The sequence below is a fragment of the Mustela putorius genome, unplaced genomic scaffold (genome assembly GCF_011764305.1).
Source record: "Mustela putorius furo isolate JIRA1106 unplaced genomic scaffold, ASM1176430v1.1 tig00000430_pilon_pilon_pilon, whole genome shotgun sequence".
In the NCBI taxonomy this organism is placed as follows: Eukaryota; Metazoa; Chordata; class Mammalia; order Carnivora; family Mustelidae; genus Mustela; species Mustela putorius.
In genome coordinates this window covers 9281498-9304632 of record NW_025421377.1, presented here as the reverse complement: position 1 = coordinate 9304632, position 23135 = coordinate 9281498, and the positions used below count along the sequence as shown (strand labels likewise).

Sequence of the window (23135 nt, the reverse complement as noted above, 5' to 3'; positions counted from 1 at the left end):
ACTGAAGCAGGACCGCTCCAGGTGCAGGGTGTGGAGTGTGGGAGCACAAAGATTCCAGAGCTCGTTTTGGGTAGAAGAGGCTAGGCTGAACCTGAACCTGGTACCTCTGGTTGACCCCACCCCCACCTCTGCCAGTGGAGAAGTCACCATTTCTTCCCCTGTTCAGGTTTCCGGAGGCAGGTCAGGGGTGACCTTAGAAGCACCCCCACAGGGGTATCCACGGAATGAAGGCAGAGAGGGAGTGAGGTTTCCAGAGCAGCAAACTCCTGCATTTTACACTCTCCTTTTCACAAAAGGTGTTTCATTGTCGTCATAATTGCCAAATTTAAATTACTTCTATTTTCAGGTCTCGGGAAGCCATAAAGAGAGAGAGGAGAGATTTTCGCGGTGAGAAATGAGAAATGATGAGGGGAAGAGGGCGGCCTGTGGAGCAGAGACTTAGAGAGGAAAAATGTTTCTGGAGTCCGCTGCGGCGGAGGCTTCTGGACAGCGAGAAGAGAAGCGCAGCGGGTGAGCGGGCAGGGGAGGGGGGCTCTGAGTCGGTCCGAGGGAAGGCCCAAAGGAAGTTGTAGGAAGGAATTTTTCAATCAGGATCATTGAAAATGAATATGAAAATGAGTGTAAAAACTGAAATCAGGTCGCTTTGTGTGCTCGTGAGCAGTGGTCACCAGGGATGGGGACGAACCCGCGGAGTGCTAGATTTCTTCTGTGTCTTTAAAAAAATACTAAAGCAAAACACAGGAGTCCCTGGAGAAATAGCGATGATAATCAACCATTGGACCCTCACTGTGCCCCAGAGTACAGGTGATATTGTGATTTATAATAAGAAATACCGATTTGGTCTTGCTTCTAAAACCCTAGGAATGTCTTAAGTGATAAGAATGATCAAGGTTTCTTTTGTTACATTCATGTGGTGGCTTCTGGAATGCCCCTAGGCCACCTAAGGATGGGGCCCAATTGGCAGAAGAACCAACCTGGTGAGGAGAGGGTTGGAATCTTTAGTCCAACCCCTCCCCACCCCCCCACCCCCGACCTCAGGGTAGAAGAATGGTAGTGGAGCTTGGCTCAATCCTCAATGGCCAATGAGTTCAATAGCCATGCCTGTGGAATGAAGCCTCCAGAAAACCCCAAAAGGATAGGGTTTGGAGAGCCTGCAGGCTGGTGAGCCAGTGGAGATTCAGGAAGAGGGAAGCTCCACACCTCTTCTCCATACCCTTGCCCTGGGCATCTCTCCCATCTGGCAGTTCCTTTTATAATAAAATGGTCATCTAGGAAGTAAAATGTTTCTCTGAGTTCTGTGAGCCACTCTACCAAATTAATCAATGCAAAGAGGAGATCGTGGGAATCTCTGATTTATAGCCAGGCAGCCAGAAGTACAGGTGACAACTGGTACATGCATCTGTCATCTGACCACCCCCCCAACACCCGGGGTGCAGAGGGCGGGGAACCTGTCTTACAGCACTGACCCCTTAACCTGTGGAATCTGATGCTACCTCCAGGTAGATAGTGTCACGATTAAGCTGAATTCTTGGACACCCTCTCCAACAGGGAGAGGCTCCCACCCCTTTCCCCCACTAAACAAACACACACACACACACACACAGAATTGGGTCCAGGAACCTAAAACAGGACACCTGTTGTCAACAAAGGCTGAAATTCCTTCCCCCTTGATTGTTCTTCTATCAGCTAAGTGTGTGTGTGCGCATTTCTCAATCATTTTTAAAGGCTTCGTGCAGGACTAGACTCCACTTTTCTTTTCTAAATAGATGATCCTTCTAATATTCAGAAACAAAAAGTGATATTACCTATTATTGGTAACTAGGGCTGATAATGATAAAGTTTTAGAATATAAGTGAGGTCCAGAGCTGACAACCAAGAAAGAATTCTTAAAACGTCTCTGATGCAGAAAGGTGATTTTATTAAAGCTAGGGGACAGGACCTGTGGGCAGAAAGAGCTCCTGCCCTGGGGTCTTGAGGAGTGGCTGATTATATCCTCAGGAGTTGGGGAGTCCTGAGTTGGGGAATCCAGAAGGACTGTCATATGCTAATGAAGATTCTCAGGATACTGGAGGCCTGGTTATTGTCAAGCCAAGCTGGGTTTTTTTTTTTCTTTAATGAGTACCAACATGAAGACAGCTGGGAGTTTTCTGGTGGACTGTCACACTCCTCCTATCAGACATCCTTGTCAGTAAGCTTTAGGTTTAGAAGAAATTAACTTCATTTACATTTCCTTCTGCCTCAGTCTCCCTCAATTTTATGGCAGGGAGGGAGATGTTAGGGCTTCAGGAACAGAGTCACGGGTCTCTGGAAGTTAGGCTATTCATAGGAAAGTCCTTGCTTGTAAATCACTAGGACATTTGTAAACTGAGGCAGACTACTGTCCTGCAGGACTGTGATCTCTATTAGTTAACCATTTGTTCTCCCTGTAGACAGTCTGGAATGCCTGAGGAATGTCACACATGTCACAAGGTGAGGGGGTTGGGGGAGGAGTAGGTGCCAACTCTGCTTTGTCCTCAGCGAGCCTTTTAGTCCCTCCTCAATAACTCTGAGGACCTATTACATGTATACACATTATATAATGTAATTTTTGGAAAAATCCTCTGGGTGTACATTATTCTCCCAGTTTGCAAAGGAAGGAAGTGAGCCTCTGGGTGTTAAATAAATTGCCCAGGTTTACCAGTATGGATTAAATGTTTGTGTCCCCCCAGAATTCATGTGTAGAAGCCCCTAACCCCCAATGTAATGACAGTAGGCGGTGAGACCTTTAGAAGGGAACTCGGCGTGAGGGTGGAACCCTCACATATGGGACTGATGCCCTCACAAGACTAGACCGGAGACAGCCGCGTGAGGGCTCAGTAAGAAGGCAGCCCCCCACAAAACAAGAAAAAAGCTCTCATGAGGAATGGATCAGCCCAAGACCTTGGATCTCCCAGCCTCTAGAACTATAAAAAACAAATGCCTATTGTTGAGGCCACCTAGTCTTTAATAACATCTCAAGCTGACTTACATAGCCACACACCTCGTTAGTACTGGAGCCTTCGAAGACTTGGCACAAAATCAGACTCTTTCTCCTACACGAGGCTGCATCTTTGCCTGGCCCAACTCAGCTGTGCACGACCACCACAGTCATCCTCGGATTTGGGTGTCTCGTAGAGTTAAAGCCTTTCACATCTAGCGGTTAATTCAGAATGTGTTGCAAAAAAGAGGGCCTGGAATCTTTAGACCTCAGATCCTAGCTCCTAATACCCAGAGTACAGACCCACCATTGCACGTTATTTCTAACAGAAACAAACCAGTGAAACAAACTTTAAACTAATAGCACGTCGTGTTGCTGAGGATTCTCTTACTCCTGGCTGAACATGCTATGTGGCATGAACTTTCTGGACAAGAATTTAGTAATAAAAGTCTTTAAAAAAAAACCACATTCTTTGATCAAGTAACTCTGCTTCTAGGACTGTCTTAAGAAAAGGCTGAGTCATGTGCAGCAAGATTAAGAAAAAGGATATTCATCCCAAGATAATAAATAAGAGTCAAAATTTGGAAATAGCCTGGGACCCCTGGGTGGCTCAGTGGGTTAAAGCCTCTCCCTTCAGCTCAGGTCATGATCTCAGTCTTGCAACAGAGCCCAGAATCAGGCTCTCTGCTCAGCAGGGAGATTCTCTGCCTGCCTTTCTGCCTACTTGTAATCTCTGTCAAATACATAAATAAAATCTTTAAAAAAAATTTTTTTGGAAATAGCCTGAAAGTCTATACCATACATCCAGTACATATCAGGTCATCAAAGAATACATGAAGTTATGTGGAATGTTTCTAATACCCTTTCTTTTTTAAATATTTTATTTATTTATTTATTTGACAGAGATCACAAGTAGACACAGAGGCAGGCAGAATGAGAGGGAGGGAAGCAGCTCCCTGCTGAGCAGAGAGCCCAAATGCGGGGCTCGATCCCAGGACCCTGAGATCATGACTTGAGCGGAAGGCAGAGGCTTTAACCCACTGAGCCACCAGGCGCCCCTCTACTACACTTTAGATGAAAAAGCAAGTCAGAAAACAGTACATAAAGTATATGGTTCCCAATTTTGCTTGTAAAACATATCTACACATAAATATGACCAAACATATATTTTCCTTTATATTTTTCTAAATCATCTATACTGAACATGTATCTTTTCTAATCAGAGAGAAAGAAAATAGAATGTAATTTTTTATTTATTAACACTTGTACAATAAAGCCTCCCTACTAATCATTTCCTTGCCAAGAGGCTCCAAAGTCACTTTCACACCCACCCTTGGCCTCAGGTCTCGGTTGGAATTCAGGCTCATCTCCATTATTAACACCACCCTTCCCATTGTTCCTGCCTTCACGGAAGAGACTTGCTCCTAGGGCTCCTCCAGCATCGTTCCTTCTATTTCTATACAGAGGTATAGAAATGGTAATTTTCTTTCTTAAAAACTGAATTTTTGGTTGAGAATTTGGAAGCTCAGCAAATACCAGGTCACAGCCCCTGTGATAACTAGCCTCATAGGTGACGTTCTCCCCAGCCTGACTTGGAGCAAGCAAAGAGATCATCACTTCACTTCTAAATAGCCTCTAACCAAGCAAACTAAAAAAGGTTACTTAAGGTTTTGTGGGATTTTTTTTTTAATTGCTTTTACACACACACATACCTGCCATGTCTTCTTTTTTTTTTTTTTAAGATTTTATTTATTTATTTGACAAACAGACACAGCGAGAGAGGGAACACAAGCAGCGGGGGAGTGGGAGAGGGAAAAGCAGGCTTCTCACCAAGCAGGGAGCCCGATTCGGGGCTCAATCCCAGGACCCTGATCTGAGCTGAAGGCCCACACTTAACCACTGAGCCACCCAGGCACCCCCTGCCATGTCTTTTGGGGAAAGGAGTGCAGGGAAAAATAACTAGGAGGCAACGTAATCAAGAATTTCATTTCTTCTGTCTCATTTCTGACCCTACCATCTTGTACTCTCTGACCAGTCCAATCTAAAATAAGATCTGGAGGCACCCCAGTGGCTCAGTTGCTTAAGTGTCTGACTCTCGTTTTCACCTCAGGTCATGATCTCAGGGTCATGGGATCGAGCCCCACATCAGGCTGCTCATTCAGCAGGGAGTCTTCTTAAGATTCTCATATTCTCTCTCTCTCTCTCTCATGTAAATAAATAACTCTTTAAAACAATAAAGATAAAATAAGTTTACAACCTGACATGTTGTCCGCACCGTGGGACTTGCACACTTTACCGTTCTCTCAAATTGCCCCACTGACTCCTATACGCTCATCCTCAGGGTCTCAGTTTGAACACCCGTGCTCCGACAAGCCTTCTCTGACCCTCCAAGACTGGGCCCAGCAGCCTGTGTCCCTCCAGGTGCCCTTTATTAGAATTGCCTCTTTCACTCATCGGCATCTGCACCTGGACTCTAAGCCTCTCTAAGGCAGGGACTGTCTCTTATCCACCTGTGATTCTCTGGCAGGTGACGTGGTGTCCACTGCAAAGTAGACCCTCAATACATATTGGCTGAATGAATAAAGGTCTAATGCCCCCCCACCCCACCCCCAAACTCCCCAGCAGTTCTTGCTCCACACAGAGTAGTCATGGAAAGGACCACCCAGAGTCTCCTACCGTGTCCACAAATGATGTATTTTAGTTATTCCAGGAGGTCTGGCTCCAGACACGAAAGCTTTAGAAACTGGAGTGAATGATCCTATATCCACATCTGTCTGTGAGAAAATTTAAAAAGGAATTCATCCCTTTAAAGCAAAGTTCATCCCACCTACTACTCTAGCAGCAGAGGACCAGCAGGGTAGTGGCCCCATTAGAGAGCGACTCTGACACGTTGAACCAGCACTCTGTCGCCTTTGCTGGCTGCATTACCACTGAAGGCTGGTAGTTAGTTAGGCATTTTTAACAAGAACTGATTCAGTGGGTGTGAGTTTGCAAATGTGCTACTTTAATGGCCATTCATATTAACTCTGTGTAAAAAGGTCCCAGGTTATGTCTCCATCTAGTCTGCTGTTTATTTAGTGTTCGGTGTTAGAATGAGTAATAACCCCCTTAGCTTTGTGACAGATTGTTCTTTAAACACCAGACCCATCAGCATGCTGCCCTTGAGTTCCTGCTAAGCAGAGAAGATGCCTAGGGAGTAACTCCTCAGCCCCATGGGAGTTTGTGAATTGTGAAATTGGAGGTCGGTGACAGCATAAACAAATCTGAAAATAGCTCTCATGAAAAATCTGCTGTGCAGTGAAGAACCCACTTCTGCTAGAGCCGGTTGAGACCTTCCATGGGCCTCAGAGCCCTCCCACTGAGACTAGTGCGGAGGTAGGAAGAAATGTGGATTTAGCCCTTGCAACTGACTTGGAAATACTAAGTTTGGATACAAGTCATTCTTTGTAGGGTTTGTTTTGTTGTTTTGTTTAAAATCCCAGGGTGTTTTTCTTTACCTCTGAGGAGACAGAAGTAGATAAGATACTCTTACCTTTATTTTTTTGGTTGCAAAAGCAAAGCATGGACAAATTGATGGCTTGACCCATGCGGAAGGTGTTACTTGATAAGTCAGTAACAAGCGCTTAGGATTCTAGAGTCTAGAACATGTCCTGACTACTTGTTCATGTACCTGACACGGTGCCTGGCACATAACACATAGGCATACAATGAATGTTATTGGATGAATGAATGAATGAAATCAACTAAACCAATGTCTCTCAAACTTGAGTAACAGATGGACTTCTTTAGGAGAAATAATAGTCTCTTGATCCCAGAGGTTATCTACCAAACCTCAATTTAAGCTTCATGCTTATTCTTTGAAATATCTATCAGCAGCAAATTATCATTGCAAAATATAATTTCAGTCCTTAATAGTTGATAAGAATACTTTATTATTATTGAAAGAAGAACACAATTTTTTTTTAAGTTCTCATAGAATTCATAGACCTCAGTTAACACCAGCCACTCTCATTTGGAGAGAAACGGTACTAGATTAGATTATAAGCCCTTGAAGGAGGGCAAGTCGGAATGTTGTCCTTTCTGATACCCTCAGCACCTTCACCGGCTAGTTTTTCTGCCACTCTCTGAGAGTGACGGAGGTGACAGGATCGTGGCCAGCCTCCACCCTAAATAGTAAAGGACAACTCCTACTGCTAGGCAGGGAGTACCAAGCACAACAGGAGAGCTTTGGAATGCACTGCAGCTAAGCAGAGCTCTAGTCCAGCTGGGTGTTCAGAGATGGTGCCACAGGAAATGTGGAATGTGACCTCGGCCTGGAAACATTAGAAGGACTTAATGATACAGAGGAGGAGGAGGAGGGTTTAGCCATGAAGAAAGGGGTGTCCTTTCCTTTGCCGCTGATGTGCTGTCTTCTGTTTAACTGGATATGCCAAGAAAGGCAGGCCATAAGGACATCAGAAGTCCTGCCCAAACCTCAAAGAACTGCATGGGTTTTGATTAATGCCCAATCAGACTGGACATAATAGAAAGATCACTAAAAATTTAGGGGCACCTGGGTGGCACAGCCAGTTAAGACTCTGACTCTTGGTTTTTGCTCAGGTCATGATATCAGGGTTCTAAGATCAAGCGCCATGGCAGCTCTACACCCAGTGGGGAGTTTGCTTGCGATTCTCCCTCTCCCCACTGTCCTCACTCTTGCTGTCCAGCTCACTCGCTCACTCTTTCAAATAAGTAAATCTTTAAAAAAAAAAATCTAAAGAGGGAGTACCTGGGTGGCTCAGTCAGTTAAGCATCTGCCTTCTGCTCAAGTCAGTATTCCAGGGACCTAGAATTGAGCCCTACTTCCGGCTCCCTGCTCAGCAAGGAGCCTGCTTCTTCCTCTCCCACTGCTGCTCTGCCTGCTTGCACACTCTCCCCCACCCCACCCCCCGTCAAATAAATAAATAAATAAATAAAATCTTTGTAAAACATTTCAAGAAACTGTTAGTCCTCAGTGAAAAAATTCATCCAAGAGAGCTGGAAGAAAATTGTTCTTTTCTGCCACTTTGTCTTCATTCTACCCACTTCTGGGAATAAAAACGACTTTGGGCCACTCAGATCCTGTTCTTCTCCAAATCTGAAATCTGTCTTCTAGGCTCTGAAACTTGCCTATGTTTTCCCCATGTATCTTAATGCACAGCCCACACCCCTGCCCAGGGGGTCCTTGAAGTCTTTTTGGTGTGTATTTCCATATCCTACTGCCACATCATACCCAGGCATTCCATAAATGTTTGCCAAAAGAATACTGTTTGGCCACATAAGTACCCAGAGTTATCCTATTGCGCTATCTCTTCTCCCACATTAAAATGTACTCCTAGCAAAGGACCTGATCACTTCAGCCACCTGAAGATCTAACTAACACCACTTGGTATGTTGCCCTGCCCAGTGGCATTTTAAATCCCATGTAAATCAAATTTTTTCCCAAACAGATTTGGAGATAGTAAATCAGTGTGTTCTTTGTTTCTAAGCAAATAGGTATATCTTCTTAAGGCGGACTTTGAAGCCAGCTCTTATCAAAAAGATCAAGTAAAATTTTGGCATACTTACAGAGAGATGGTAAAGTTGGTCCTGTGACAACAGATTTGAGCTGCAAAGAGCTGCCTTTAAAAAAAAAAAAAAAAAAAGCTACAGTCTAGCCTAGCAACACTTATTAAGATGAGATTTAACCAAAGACTATAAAATCTTAAATGGTAGATAATAAGGTCAAGCCAAGTTACTATTCTCAGCTCAGAACAGATGACAAGACAGGAGGACATAAATGGAAATTAAAAGAAAAGGGATTCAGAACAGATCAGAAGGTCACCAAAAATAATCAATGGCTGAAATGACTTTCTGGACTCATTCACTTGTACAGAAAATATTGGGTCATTGAAAAAGTAATGAGATGATATTCTTGGGAAATGGAACAGTTAAAATGAATGAGTCCAGATAGGCCCAGAGACTTTAATCATTCTGAAAAGAAACACTTGCTGGGACACTCTCTCCTAAACCAAGTTGAAATTTCATTCTAGGGAGACAACTAGGTATACGGTAAGAAGACTTCACTTTTCACATTTCATGAGTATTTGCAATTCCTTCAAAGTTATAATGGCATTTAATATCAAGAGGCCTTTTATGAGTGGTGTCTTCTACAGGATTGTAACAAGAAAAAATGAGCAAGACAACCACTAAAGACATGGAGCCTTGGAGTTCATTCTCAGCCAGGCTCCCATCCAAAGTGGAAAATCTCTGTGTACGCACACATCTCACAGCTGCCAATGCATAATTCCAGGGCCAGGACAATGCCGAGGTAGCCTACTCTGCTACTGGGTAGCGCTAATTGTTAGACAGCCAAAAGTGTCTCTTGCAGGGTCTAGCCCTCCTAGAGTTTACCCGTTGGGCAGCTCCATTGGATCTGTACACATATGTGTACAGATATCTACATATGTGGCTATTTCTGCTTCTAAATGGTAACTAGCAAATATTTAAAGGGAGCACAAGCTAAGCTTTCCTTTTCTAAGCTAAATATCCCCATTTCTTTCGTAGGACATGTGTTCCAGACTCTATGCCCTCCTGACCACCATCTATGGAAATGTTCAGTCATGCATACTCACATGAACACATACAAACACAAACACACACACACACACACACACAACTTAGAATCTTAGAGTGGAATGCTCCAAATTGAACATGTGTTCCCAGATGCAACTATCTTCTTTGATCTAATAATGCCTACTCTGTTATCATAGCCAATTAATAGTAGTAGTAGCTACTATTCATTGCAGCCTACCATATACCAGATACAGGACTAGCCACTTTGCATATGTTATTTTTAATCATAACAACAGTTGATTTTAATATTCCCATTTTACAGATGAAAAAATTAAAACTCAGAAAGCAAACAATTTGCTCAAGTTCATAGATCTAGGAAATAGCTAAGCAAGGATTCAAATTCAGCCCCGTTTGGCTTCACAGTTGTCATTCTTCCCAAAATGCTATACAACCTATATTTTCTTAAAGACTACCTCCCAGCTCTTTCATTAAAACTTGTGATCAGGGGGCCCTGGGTAGTTCAGTCAGTTAAGTGTCCAGCTCTTGGTTTTGGCTCAGGTCATGATCTCAGGGTTGTGTGTCAGGCTCTGCACTGGGCATAGAGCCTGCTTAAGATTCTCTCTCTCCCTCTTCCCCACCTCTCCCCGCTTACACACGCTCTCGCTCACTCTCTCGCTCAAAACAAAACAAAACAAAACAAAATCTTGTGATCAGGCCCCAGGAACTAGTCAAGGCCATGGCCAAGGACCAGGTGCTGCTGGTAGGTGTGGGTGGCATCAGCTGTGAGCTCCTCAAAAGCCACATGCTCACTGGCTTCTCCCACTTTGACCTGATTGATCTGGATACTAACCATATCAGCAACTTCAACAAGCAGCTTCTGTTTCAAAAGAAACAGGTTACCAAAGAAAGTGTACTACAGTTTTACCTGACAGCATCATGAACCCTGACTATAATGTGGACTTTTTTCAACAATTTATATTGTTGAATATTGATTATGAATGCTTTAGACAACAGAGCTGCTCTCAACCATGTTAATAGGATGGGTCTGGCAGCTGACGTTCCTCTTGAGAGTAGCTACCTTGGGTAAGTAATGGCCATCAAAAAGGATGTAACTGAGTGTTTGAATATCATCCCAAACCTACCACAAGAATTTTCCCTGGCTGTACAGATCACAGTACAGCTTCAGAACATAATTTGTTTCATTGTTTGGGTAAAGTGTTTGTTCAACCAGCTGTTTGAGAAGATGCTGATCAAGAAGAGACCCCTGGGGGCACCTGGGGGCAGCCTCTGCCTTCGGCTGAGGTCGTGATCTCAGGGTCCTGGGATCAAGCCCCACATCAAGACTCTCTTCTCAGCAGGGAGCCTGCCTCCCCCACTCTCTGCCTGCCTCTCTGCCTACTTGTGATTTTTCTCTCTGTCAAATAAGTAAATAAAACCTTTTAAAAAAAGAAGAAGGAAGAAGAAGAAGTGTCCCCTGACAGAGCCATCCTGAAGCTTCCTGGGAATCAGTGGAAGCTAAAGCCAGAGCCAAAGCATCTAATGAAGAGGTGACATTAAATGTATTTTCACTAAGGAATGGACTGATCTGGTTAAACTTTTTACCACACTTCTTAAAGATGATACCTGGTATCTGTCGACAGTGGACAAAGTATGGTGGTAAAGGAACCCTCCACTGGACAGGGCTGAAGTACAAAGTCAAGGAGAAGAAACCAGTGCATCAGACCCAGAAAACAAACCCTAGTTAGGTCTGAAAGACCAGCAGGTTCTAGATGTAAAGAACTACGCATATCTTTTTTCAAAGAGCACTGAGACTTCGAAGTTCACTTGGCAGAAAAAGGGATGGAGCTCAGCTCATATAGGACAAAGATGACCCATCTGCAATGCTTTTTGTCACCTCTGTGCATACCTCAGGATGCATATCTTCAGTATGAAGAGCAGATTTGATATAAAATGAATGTCAGGGAACATTATTCCTGCCATTGCTACAACTAATGCAGTGATTGCTGGGCTAATAGCATTAGAGGGATTAAAGATTTTATCAGGAAAAATAGACCAGTGTAGAACAATTTGTCTGAATAAACAACCAAACCCAAGAAAGAAGTTTCTTGTGCCTTTTGCACCAGACCCTCCTAACCCTAATGGCTACGTTATGTGCCAGCAAGCCAAAGGTAACTACTCTCACATTACAGGAAAAGATGGTAAAAGAAAATTTTGCTATGGTAGCACCAGATGTCCAGATTGAAGATGGGAGAGGAAGAAATCCTAATGTCTTCAGAAGAGGGAGAGACTGAAGCTAATAATCACAAAAAGCTGTCAGAATTTGGAATTGGAAATGGGAGCCCACTTCAAGCAGATGACTTCCTTCAGGACTAGGCTTTATTGATCAACATCCTTCAGAGTGAAGACCCAGGGAAGGATGTTGAATCTGAAGCTGTTGGTGATGCCCCAGAAAACGTGGGGCACAAAGAAGCTGAAGATGCTGCCAAAAGCATATGGCAGTGACAATGGAGTTCAGCCTTCTACATCTACTGCACAAGAACAAGATGATGTGCTCACACACTCATCTTCTCGGATGAAGAAGGTCCTTCAGATAATGCTGACATCAGTGAAGAAGAGAGAAAAGTCATGAAGGAAATTAGATGAGAAAGAGACTATCAGTGCAGAGAGGTCATGTACAGAACAGACAGAAGAGTCTGATGATGTTATAGCTTCAGATTGAACAGAAATGCCTCTGAACAGAACCCTCTCACTACAGTAGATCATCTGGGCAGAACCAAGTTATTTGTCAAGTCCTTTGTTCCAAAGGGAAGAAATTGACACCAGAGACTTGAAGATGTGTCTGCTCCCTTTGAAGAAGCATTCATTTTGCTACAACAATTAGAAACATCATGATAGGGGCACCTGGGTGGCTCAGTGGTTAAGCCTCTGCCTTTGGCTGAGGTCATGATCTCAGAGTCCTGGGATCGAGCCCTGCATTGGGCTCTCTGCTCAGCAGGGAGCCTGCTTCCCCCTCTCTCTGCCTGCCTCTCTGCCTACTTGTGATCTTTCTTTCTGTCAAATAAATAAAATCTTTAAAAAAAAAAAAAAAGAAACATCATGATACACTGTATTGAAAGAAGGAATATAGTTTTAAAACCCTTTGAACAAAGCATGTGCATAACCAGTCATGAGATGAAACAACCCAATACGTGTTGCCTTTTTAATGTCAATACTCTTAGGTATCATTTAACAGTTGTAAAATATTGTCGTTTAGTAAAGGTGACACCCAGTTATAAATAGTAGGCCTCTATTTTTGGCTAGAAGAATTCTTTTCAGCCTAGATCTAACCATTTTCATACTCTTAACTGACTAAAACAGATTCAAAGAATTATCAAGTGCTATGCACTGAAACTTATTTTTAAATGGTAACTGGCACAATGTATATTCATGTAAAACAATGTTAATTTACTCAAGTTTTCAGCTTGTACTGCCTGGTGTGTCTGTGTAGGAAGCCATTTTTTGTTATGGTTTTATTGTTATGGTTTGGGGTTATTTATATTTGATGTTTCATAAAACTCAATTATGACTATAATGTACTTATGAAATGAATAAATGGCATCTGCATACTTGTTTAAAAAAAAAAAAGAAACTTCTGATCAACCCGACACATCTGCACTTTCATATATGTTAAAGATGTGCACCCAGCAGGGAGTAAGTTACTATACAAAGCAGTGGCATTCATCACAAGGCATGCTGGGAGAAAGGAACTGGGCCCAGGTTGGGAGGGACACAGGGTTGTGTGGGCAGAGCTGTGGCACCAGGATAGGCCACTTGTCCAAACCCTTATCCAAGCAGACATGTAGCCAATGCAGCCCGTCTCCAGGAATCTCACAGAGACTCGTGGGAAGACAAGAGCAGGGACGCAGCTTCCGACATAAAATATTAACCATGAGAATGTCAAGCTAACCCAAGGTCCTACACAGAATTCTGCCTCCCCCAGGGCCTCAGAGAACAGTATATAAAGTCATGAGGAGAACAAAACAGAGCTTTGCCCCATGATCTAGAAAAGGGATGAAAAATAGGAAAACTCTTGGTATAGATACTCTAAGTATCTTAGAGATTCAGACAAAAGGAACCTAGGCCCAAGCTTGTAAAGCCTGATCTCCTGTGCAGTAAAAGATTAACTGAGCAGGCTTGGGGTGCTCAAACTCTGCACACTTCAAAGAAAGGACTCTCTCTTCCTGGGGTGGAGCCCCACATCGGGCTCCTGCTCAGCGGAGAGTCTGCTTCTCCCTCTCTTTCCACCCCCCCCCCGCTCGTGCTCACTCTCACTCTCTCTCAAATAAATAAAACCTTAAAATAAATAAATAAAGGAAAGAAAAGAAAGGATTCACCCTTAACCAGTTATGGAAAGATAACCTATAAACCCTTGGGATATCCTAAGAAGAGTATCTTTGCATACCTGGTGGGAAGGAGACAGGACTGTCTATGTTAACAATGTGATACATGGTAAATGCCTATCTTTGTTTGCCTGGGATCCTGGCCCATACTCTGGGGAGGCTGGAGACTGATCAGCTAAGGTCACTTATGCGAGCACTCTATGCCTACGTGACAGATCCCTCAAACCCTGGACACCAAGGCTCAAGGTGGCACAACTTCATGTGTGCTGTCATGTATCATTGTGGGGGGACTGAGTGGTATCCATGCAACTCCACTGGATGAGAACAAGTGGAAACTCACACCTGGTCTCTCCTGAACTCTACCTTATATACCTTTTCTACTTTGCTGATTTCCTTTGCAGTATCCTTTCACTATAAGAAACTAGACCTGTGAGTATAAGAGCTTTTCTGAGTTTCTGTGAGTCCTTCAAGCAAATCATCAAACCTGTGGGTAGTCTTGGGGGATCCCATACATACCTCTCAATGGCGGAACATGGAGAGGAGTGGTTGAAGAGCTTGGAACTCAGAGGTAGAGCCCAACACAAAAGCTCATTCGAAAACTCCCTCTTTGTTGCCTATGTGGTTCTTATATAACAGACTCACTGACCTCTTGGTGGTCGTAGGGGAGAGCCAGGTCTGCATGCAGAAAATGGGGTTGTCATTTGGAATAACTGGGTTGGATCTAGGGGTAAAAATTCACACAGATGTCCCCATCTGGTATCCATTCAAATGACTTTTTTTTTTTTTTTAAATAAATGCGTTGGCAGAGTCTATGATTCTAATTGTGAAAGTAATACATATTCATTGTCAAAAATCTGGAAAACATAACAAAATATATTAAAAAGAAAACAGCCCATTGGAATCCCACCACCCAGAGGTAAGCATGGTTAAAACTGTGGTATAGCTCTTTCCAGTCAATTTCTTTTTCATGAATATGCAGCAGTGCCCCTGATGAGACAGAATTTAAAATTTTTCGTTAGCAAGAAAATCTGCAAGTTAAAAGTTGCCAGCCACTTCCATGTCTAACAAGTCATCTTGGGACACATTTTTGTTCTGGAAACAATCACATGGGCAGTTTCTTTTAGTTTTGCAAATGTAAGGCAGAGGCACCCATCGTAAGGCAACAATGTTCTTTGTCATGAACATGTTTCTTGACAAAGGCTGCCCATTTCACCCTGCTGGCCCTAAAGCCAAATGTTACTGGGAAGTAGGTGAGCCAATCTGAGAGGGAGCCTAGAAGCTTCTAGGAGAAAAGAAATCAAGACCACAGCTACATCTTCTCAGCTTTGCTAGCTTTCAAACATCTCTGATGAGTTTAGTTAGTCTTATATAGGAGCCCAGATTTACAAAACAAGTGGTGTTTTAGTCTAGACATAACACATGGCCCAGACAGGAACCCTCTACTGCTGTGACCACCCGAGCACTATGGGTGTGAGAATACTGGGTATGAGGGCACACTAAGAAACTGAAACACTGGGAGCCCAGGCCATTATTGGTCCAGAACAGTGAGAAGAAATCTCTTTCCAGCACAGTGAGAACTATCCCCTGGCCGGCTGTGATAGCACAGCCAGGGGTGGCCCCAGGAGTGGCAGCCAAGTCACTAGACACCAGTGTTAGAAGCAGCAAATGCAGCCTACAGGGGACTAATAAGATTCTCCAGGGCCCTCTCCACAAGGCACGTATTCTTTAGTCTGAATAAAGTGGGACAGAGGAGGGTTAAGTACATCACAAGAAGGGGATCACTGAGAAAGAGAAGAACATTTTCATGCTCAGTGAGATAGAGCCTCTATTCCATTCACTAGAGACAAGACCATATTTCATGCTCCAAGCTGACAAAGCAGAAGATACACACTTTACAAAAATATAAACCCACACGGTGTGTAACAAAAGGGAATTAAACTTCATAATGTAGATTTTGTTCCCACTTAACATTATATAGTTGACCCTTGAATAACACAGGTTTGAACTGCATAGGTCCACTTACAAATGGATTTTTTTCAATAAATATAGTCTAACACCATAAATGTATTTTCTCTTTCTTATAATTAATAATATTTTCTTTTGCTTAGTTTTTATTAGAATACAGCATATAATGCAGAATATGTGTTAGCTGATTATGTTATCATTCAGGCTTCTGGTCAACCATAGGCTCTACTAGTAGTTAAGTTTTGGGGAGCCAAAAGTGATATGTGGATCTTCAGTTGCACGGGGAAGTCAGCATCCCTAACACCCATGTTGTGCAAGAGCCAACCATATACTAAGCATTTTCTGATATTACACATATTTGGAAACACAGTATTAATAGGTAATAATAACTAAGACTCATGTAGTACTAATGTAACACTTAAACTGTGTGAGGTAGTATCAGTAGCCTTATCTATAGATAAGGAAACTGAGGCACAAAGAGTTTGTATAACTTGCTCACGACATGGCTAGTAAATGGAACAGCTAGCATTTGAACCCAATTTTGTATACATAGGATATATAATCATTTTCCTATAGTTAGAGAGTTCATTTTCCACCTATTTTTGCTATTACAGATATGCCGTGATAAATATCCTTATACATAAATCTTGGAAAGTCAATAAAAATTTTTACCTAAATGTAGAACTTCACATGCATTGAACTCCATCACTTAAAAAAAAAAAAATGTTATTGGGCGCCTGGGTGGCTCAGTGGGTTAGGCCACTGCCTTCGGCTCAGGTCATGATCTCAGGGTCCTGGGATCAAGCCCCGCATCGGGCTCTCTGCTCAGCAGGGAGCCTGCTTCCTCCTCTCTCTGCCTGCCTCTCTGCCTACTTGTGATCTCTCTCTCTGCCAAATAAATAAATAAATAAATAAATAATCTTTTTAAAAAAATGTTATTATTTGAGTACAGTTGATCCACAATGTTATATTCATTTCAGATGTACAACATAGTGTCTCAACTTTTCCATATGCTCTGGTCACAAGTTGTCTACCACCTGCCACCCCTATTATAATATCATTGGCTATATTCCCTCTACTGTGCCTTTTATTCCCCCTTACTTATACATTCCATAACTGCAAGTCTGTGTCTCCCATTCGCCCTCACTCATTTTGCCCATCCCTGCCTGCACCCCCCCTGGTAGCTATCAGTTTGTTCTCTGTATTTATAGGTCTGATTCTGCTTTTTGTTTGTTTAATCATTTGTTTTGTTTTTGAGATTCCACATATGAGTGAAATCATATAGTATTTGTCTTTCTCAGCCTAACTTATTTCATTTGGCCCAATACCCTCTAGGTTTATTAATGTTGTCACAACTGGCAAAAAAAAAAATCTCATCCTTCTTTATGGCTATGTAATATTCCCATGTGTGTGTTGTACACACCACATCTTCTTTATCTGTTCGTCTATGAATGGACACTTGGAAGCAACCCAAGTAAATAATGCCTCAATAAACATAAGGGTACATAGATCTTTTCGAATTAGAGTTTTTGCTTGGGTAAATATCCAATAGTGGAATTATTGGATCATATAGTTTTTCCATTGTTTGAGGAACCTTATATTATTTTCCATACCGACTGCATCAATTTATAGTCCCACCAATAGTGCACGAGGGTTTCTTTTTGTCCACATCTTTGCCAACACTTGTTATTTCTTTAAATTCCAGCACTTTTAATTTAGACCTGTGATATTTCTTTTGTCTTGATTCTGCAATTCAGATTTTCTACTTTCTCCCCAACTTTTGTGTCATTCTGAGTTACCTGACCTGTTCTCCTCAAACAAATACTTATTCCGTTTTTATTTATTTATTTTTAGAAATCATTATTTTAGGTAGGCTCCACTCCCAACATAGGGCTTGAAAAATTCTGCAATGAAGAGTTGCATGCTCTACGACTGAGCCAGCCAGGCACTGGCCCAGTGCTTGACCCAGACCAGGCAGGTTCCCATGGCTTGGTCTCTGTCTGTCCCAGCAGTTCTTCTCACACTCGGGCTCCCACTTTGTCAACCGTACCATGCTCTCTTGGGCCACAGGGCCTTGCCACCTTCTTCTCCCTTCCCTGAAACCTCTCGCCTTCCGCTGGTGAACTCCCAACAGTCCTTCACGCTTCAGCTCAAGCTGAGGCTGGGGTGTGTTCTTTGTTATGTACTCACAGAACCATGTTCTTTTCCTTCCAAGTGGGAAATTCTTGCACTTCATCATGAAATTATCTGATTAATAGCTGTCTTCCTTTTCACCGAAAGATTCAATGACAGCAACGGCCACACCTGCTTTCTTATCATGGTACTCAGTGCTGCCCTTAGTGTGGAGTGATGTTCAATGCATGTTTGCTGAATGAATGAATGAATGAATGAATGAATACAGCATCCCATGGCACAGCAGTAGTACCACTGACCTTCTGGAGTGCTAAAAGCATGCTTGGATTCATCAGCTTTCTTTCAGGATGATACTCTAATCAGTTATAATTTACGACCTACACACATTCTTAACCCCATGATATCACTAGAGGATGTCAGACACAGTTGAGATCAAGCCATCCTGTGATCAACTCCCTCCAGACAACCTCTTTACAGCCTCCAGTTATCCTTCCTAAGGCAGCTCTGATTACACAATTCCCTGAATAAGAAACTGTGGGGTCCACAGTGCCTTCAGGATGAAGTCCAAGCTCCTAATCTTGACATTCAAGGCCCATCACATTTTGGCCTTCACCTGTCTTTTTCCTCTTGTCTGCTGCCCCTAGCATGGCCACCCCTGCCCCACATAGGGCAACACCACCAGTCTTCCCATACACCATGTGTGTGTATATCTCCGAGCCTTTTCTGTCTGTCCCCAGAAGGCAAACCCTTCACCTCTGACAAACTCCTACTCATCCTTCAAGGTCCAAGGTCCAAGAACTAATGATTCCTTCTCTCAAATTCTTGTAGCATTTTGTACATCATTCTACTTTAGTATTTTCACCCTGGGTTACATGTAGATTTTTGTGTTCTCTGAGGGATTCTGAGCTTCTTGAGGGCAGGGACCATACCATTCACCTCGATCTCCCCAGAAACCACCTCTGTTCCTGACACAAAACAGGCATTCGATAAATGTTCATGCGGCTGTGCCTTTAAGCGTCACCCCAAGCTTTGTGATACTTTTGAAAAATATTAGAATCTTAGAGCCATTGCTCACCAACATGCCTAAGACCCAGGAGTAGGCAGGATGACGAGATTCTCAGCAACAGAACTGGTAAGTTCCCCGTGGGGGCCTTGAGTTTCCACTTCCTCCACCATCACCACCAACTGCCAACCTCCCCAGCTTCCGGCAGTCCGGTGGGATGCCTGCTTCATCCTGCTAGTCCTCTCCGCTGCCTGTTCTGTTCTTCTATGCTTTTCCACCATCTACTTCTTCATCATTTAGCCATGGTTCTGGATGGTTCGAAGTGAAGCAGCTACTCAAAGAATACAGGAAAACCTATATTCAGAAATCGAGCACAGAGAAGACAGCTGATTTTCTTGAAAAACTGAAATGGAGACATTCTGGGGCTCTAACCCTCACCTCTTTCTTCCTCCTTCTACTCATCTCGCTGCCTGTTTGCCCATCTCTCACATGCTCCCTCTTCTAATTTACGTGACTTTTCGGCTCAGATCTCCATATTTAACTAGACCATTTCTTTCAGTATTCCAGTCCCCAAAATCTCAGAATAAAGTTCAGATCATCCCACTGCCCCTCCGCCAGTTTTATAGCTTTGGATCAGGAGTCCTGTCCAGGCCAACGAGCCAGGGCTAAGACAGGGGTTCAGATCATGTGGCTGGGTTTCCTGGACAGGAAGGGTGGAAGGAGAAGGGATGGTTAGATTTAGTGGCTGCATCTTTAGTTAAGCACGAGGTGAGGACAGTTTTCCGTCTCAGACAAGCCTTGAAAGAGAAGCAGCAGCTGTTTGGAGGTCAAGCATTGCCCACTGTCCTCAATGGAATAGCCCGGAGACTGCTGACTCCACATTGTGCCAAGCAGACCCTGTTAGTCTGGCCAAATGAAGACATGGGTCTGTAGCTCAAAAGAGAAATTTTGACTGGAGATGAAAATGTGGATATCATCAGGATTGATGGGCAATAACCGGTGCCGGTGGAGAGGAGGAGGTGGGCGTGGGCTCTACGCACATAAATGGCTTCTCAGGGAGGTTGAGGCAAGTGTGAAGGAGGCTTAAAGGCAGAATGGGGGGACCAGGGACATGGAAAGCGTGGGCAAAGGAAGAAAATTCCTGAAGAATAGAAAGGAACAGCCAGAACAGTGTTAGTCTTAAAACTAAGATCTCGCCAAGGTGGGATAGAGTTTGGAGGAAGGGCGAGCGTCAAAACTAAAGGGATCAACTATGACAAGGATGAGCTTCTGAGGAGTGGAGAGGGGGTGTTGGAAAGGGATTGAGGAAGTCAGCAAATCACAAGTGTGTGTGTGGGGGGGGGGGTGCCTTGAGATAAAGGTGAACAGAGAGGAACTTGGCGTTACAGAGTGGGTTTTTTTCCCTCTGAGATAGTTTCCTTGAAGATGTCTAAAAGCTGATGGGAGAGGGCCGATCTCTTCAGAGCGGTTGAGAAACAATGGAGAAGGAGGAGTATAAGTGGAATGCGATTTCTGAGGGTGTGGGATCCGGAGCACGCTGTGAAGGATCCCACTTGGTTAGGGAGAGGGAGCGCCCCACCACCGGGCATTGCGGGTCCCAAGGTCAAGTCTAGGACATGGACCGCACCAGACCCAGCCCGCCGCCTTCCCAGCACCGCTCCAGCGCAGCGCGTGACGATGGTGCCCTCTCGTGGCTACCGTCGGCATCGCAGGGCACACGGAGCCTCTGCGGGCGGAAGACCCTAAACGAGAGGCGTGACCCCGGCCCGAGAGCGGCGGCGGCGGGGGAGGCGGGAGACCGAGGGAGGGGGGAGGGTGGTGAGGGCACGGTGGTCTCTAAGCGTAAAGTTCACAACACAAGAGGATGGAGGGAGGAAGCCGTTTAGATAAGGGACATTGATCAGCCTTCCCTACGTTTCTCCGAGAGAGGAGGGGGTAGAAAACGATCTGGGCCAATTAGCCAAGCAACGGTTACGCCCGGAGCCACAAAAACACCTAAGTCTGAGTAAGCCCCGTGCCGTGCATTCAGACCTGTTGTGACCTGCCAGGCGCAGACCATCTGTAAATAGTGCAGCACAGCAGCATCAGGGGAGTCGGGAGGTGCTGCTACCTGCGCCTGGAAGCCAAGCACGGGGCAGTGGGGGAGGGACGCCGTGGGGCTCGAGCGCCGAGAGGACGCATCGGCTGCACAATGCTGCCATCTACCGGACAGGTCCGGGAATGAGCGGCCGGCGCGGCGCTCCCAAGATTGCCAGGGCACTTGGATGCAGAGGGAAAGGGGTCCCGCTCTACAGTAGCATGGCGGGGCGGGGGGCGGGCGGGTGTTCAGGCTTGACAACAGTGAGACTCACCTGACTCACATAGCGACTCAAGAAAATATGCAGGTGTTTTGTATTTTCCATCTTAAACTAACAAAGAAAAACCATACACCTGAAACCAATGTAACAATGTTAACGAACTGGAACTAAAATTTTGAAAAATAACAACAACAAAGAAGCTGCTAGAAACAGAACCACTCCCCAAATAAAAATCTCCGATGAAATGTATACAACAAAGAGTAGATCAGTCTCGGGGGTCTGGAATGGTGCGGGTGGCAGTCTTAGGGTCCAAGGGCATTCTCAGCCTTACAGATCTATGCAGTGCATGGAAAGAAGGTTTGGGTCTCGTGTCTGTGAGTTTCTCTGAGGTCAGTTTCTTCATCTCTAACGTGGCAGTAACGTTGGCCTCAAAGAAATATTCTTAGGATCAGATATGCTGGTCCTTGGAAAGAGTGTGGCAAGTGTCAAGCTACATGTCGTCACAAATGTGATCAAATGTGAACTCTGGTTCCCTGTCAGAGGTGACTGAACAAAAAGTCCCACAATCAGGAGTTGTTGGTGTTGAGGGGAGACTTTAAGATTCTCCATTCCGTTTTCCCAGATACTATTTTTAGTAAAATCTGTCTTTTCTAAATGGTTCTCCCACACCATCACTAGGGAGGTTGTAAGGAAGAAATTAAATCACTTTAGTAAAAAGCATAGCTCTCCCTGAGGAGAGAAAGATGGGAGCATTAGCTTTTTGGAGTTGTATCTGTCAAATCAAAATGTATGTCGGTCTTATTTTTGGCAGCTAGACCACATGCTAGAGATTTTTGCAGTAAGCATGATTTTCCCAATATTACTTAAGAGAATACTGAGGTTCAGAGAGGTTAATTCTCCAAGGTCACCAAGCAAGGAAGCAGTAGGTATAAAACTCCCCATGGGGGAGAGAAAATCAATAAACTTTGGATAAAGCCAGCCTTGAGCATAGGCAATATACCGGCCCATCCATAATGTCATTTCAGATGCAGTATGAGGTCTTCCTTGCCTGATAAAAAGCACTTTCTCAGCCTGCTTACAAAGAATATGTTACCATTAGAGAATGATTCTTCAAGTTTAAGACATTTTTGTTTCCCCCCTTTTGAAAAGAAAATTCTCCTGAGAATGCTAATAACTTTAAGCTTTTTACATCATTTATACCTACCTAAGAAAAAGTTTATTGTATTCTTCCCCGGAGAGAAGCTTTTGATGGAGAGATGGATGAAAAACGTGTGGACAGTCTGCCTACTCACAGGAAATGAAAAGGAAAGGAACACAGAAAGGGAGGCAGGTTGCCCAAAATTGCCGATTTCATTATTTTACCTAGAATTTTGGCTTTGATGATAGGAGGTGGTTTTGGTGCCAAAACATCACAGACTGAAAAAACAAAGTTTGTTGGAGGGCTCACATTTCCTCATTTCAACACTTAGTGGAAAACTACAGGAATCATGGTGTAAGTGTGGTACTGGCACAAGGCTTGACATAGAGAGAAATAGAATAAAATTGAGAGTTGAAAATAAACCTTAACATTTATGGCCAATTGATTTTTGACCAGGATGCCAAGACAATTCATTGGGAGGGAAAATGGTCTTTTCAACAAACGGTGCTGGGAAAACTGGATATCCACATGTAAAAGAATGAGGTTGGGCCCTTCAGTCACACTATATGAAAAACTTAACCCCCTGTGGATTACAGACTTAAACATCACAGCCAAATCTATCAAACTCTTAGAAGAGAAGATAGGAGTCAATCTTCATGAACTCAAGTTAGGCAGACTTCTTAGCTATGAC

General features: G+C 43.8%; 1 pseudogene; it reads left to right on the top strand.

The window, feature by feature from the left end:
* Positions 1–10250: 10250 nt before the first annotated feature.
* LOC101677574 lies at positions 10251–12248 on the top strand (annotated as a pseudogene).
* The last annotated feature ends 10887 nt before the right edge of the window (positions 12249–23135 follow it).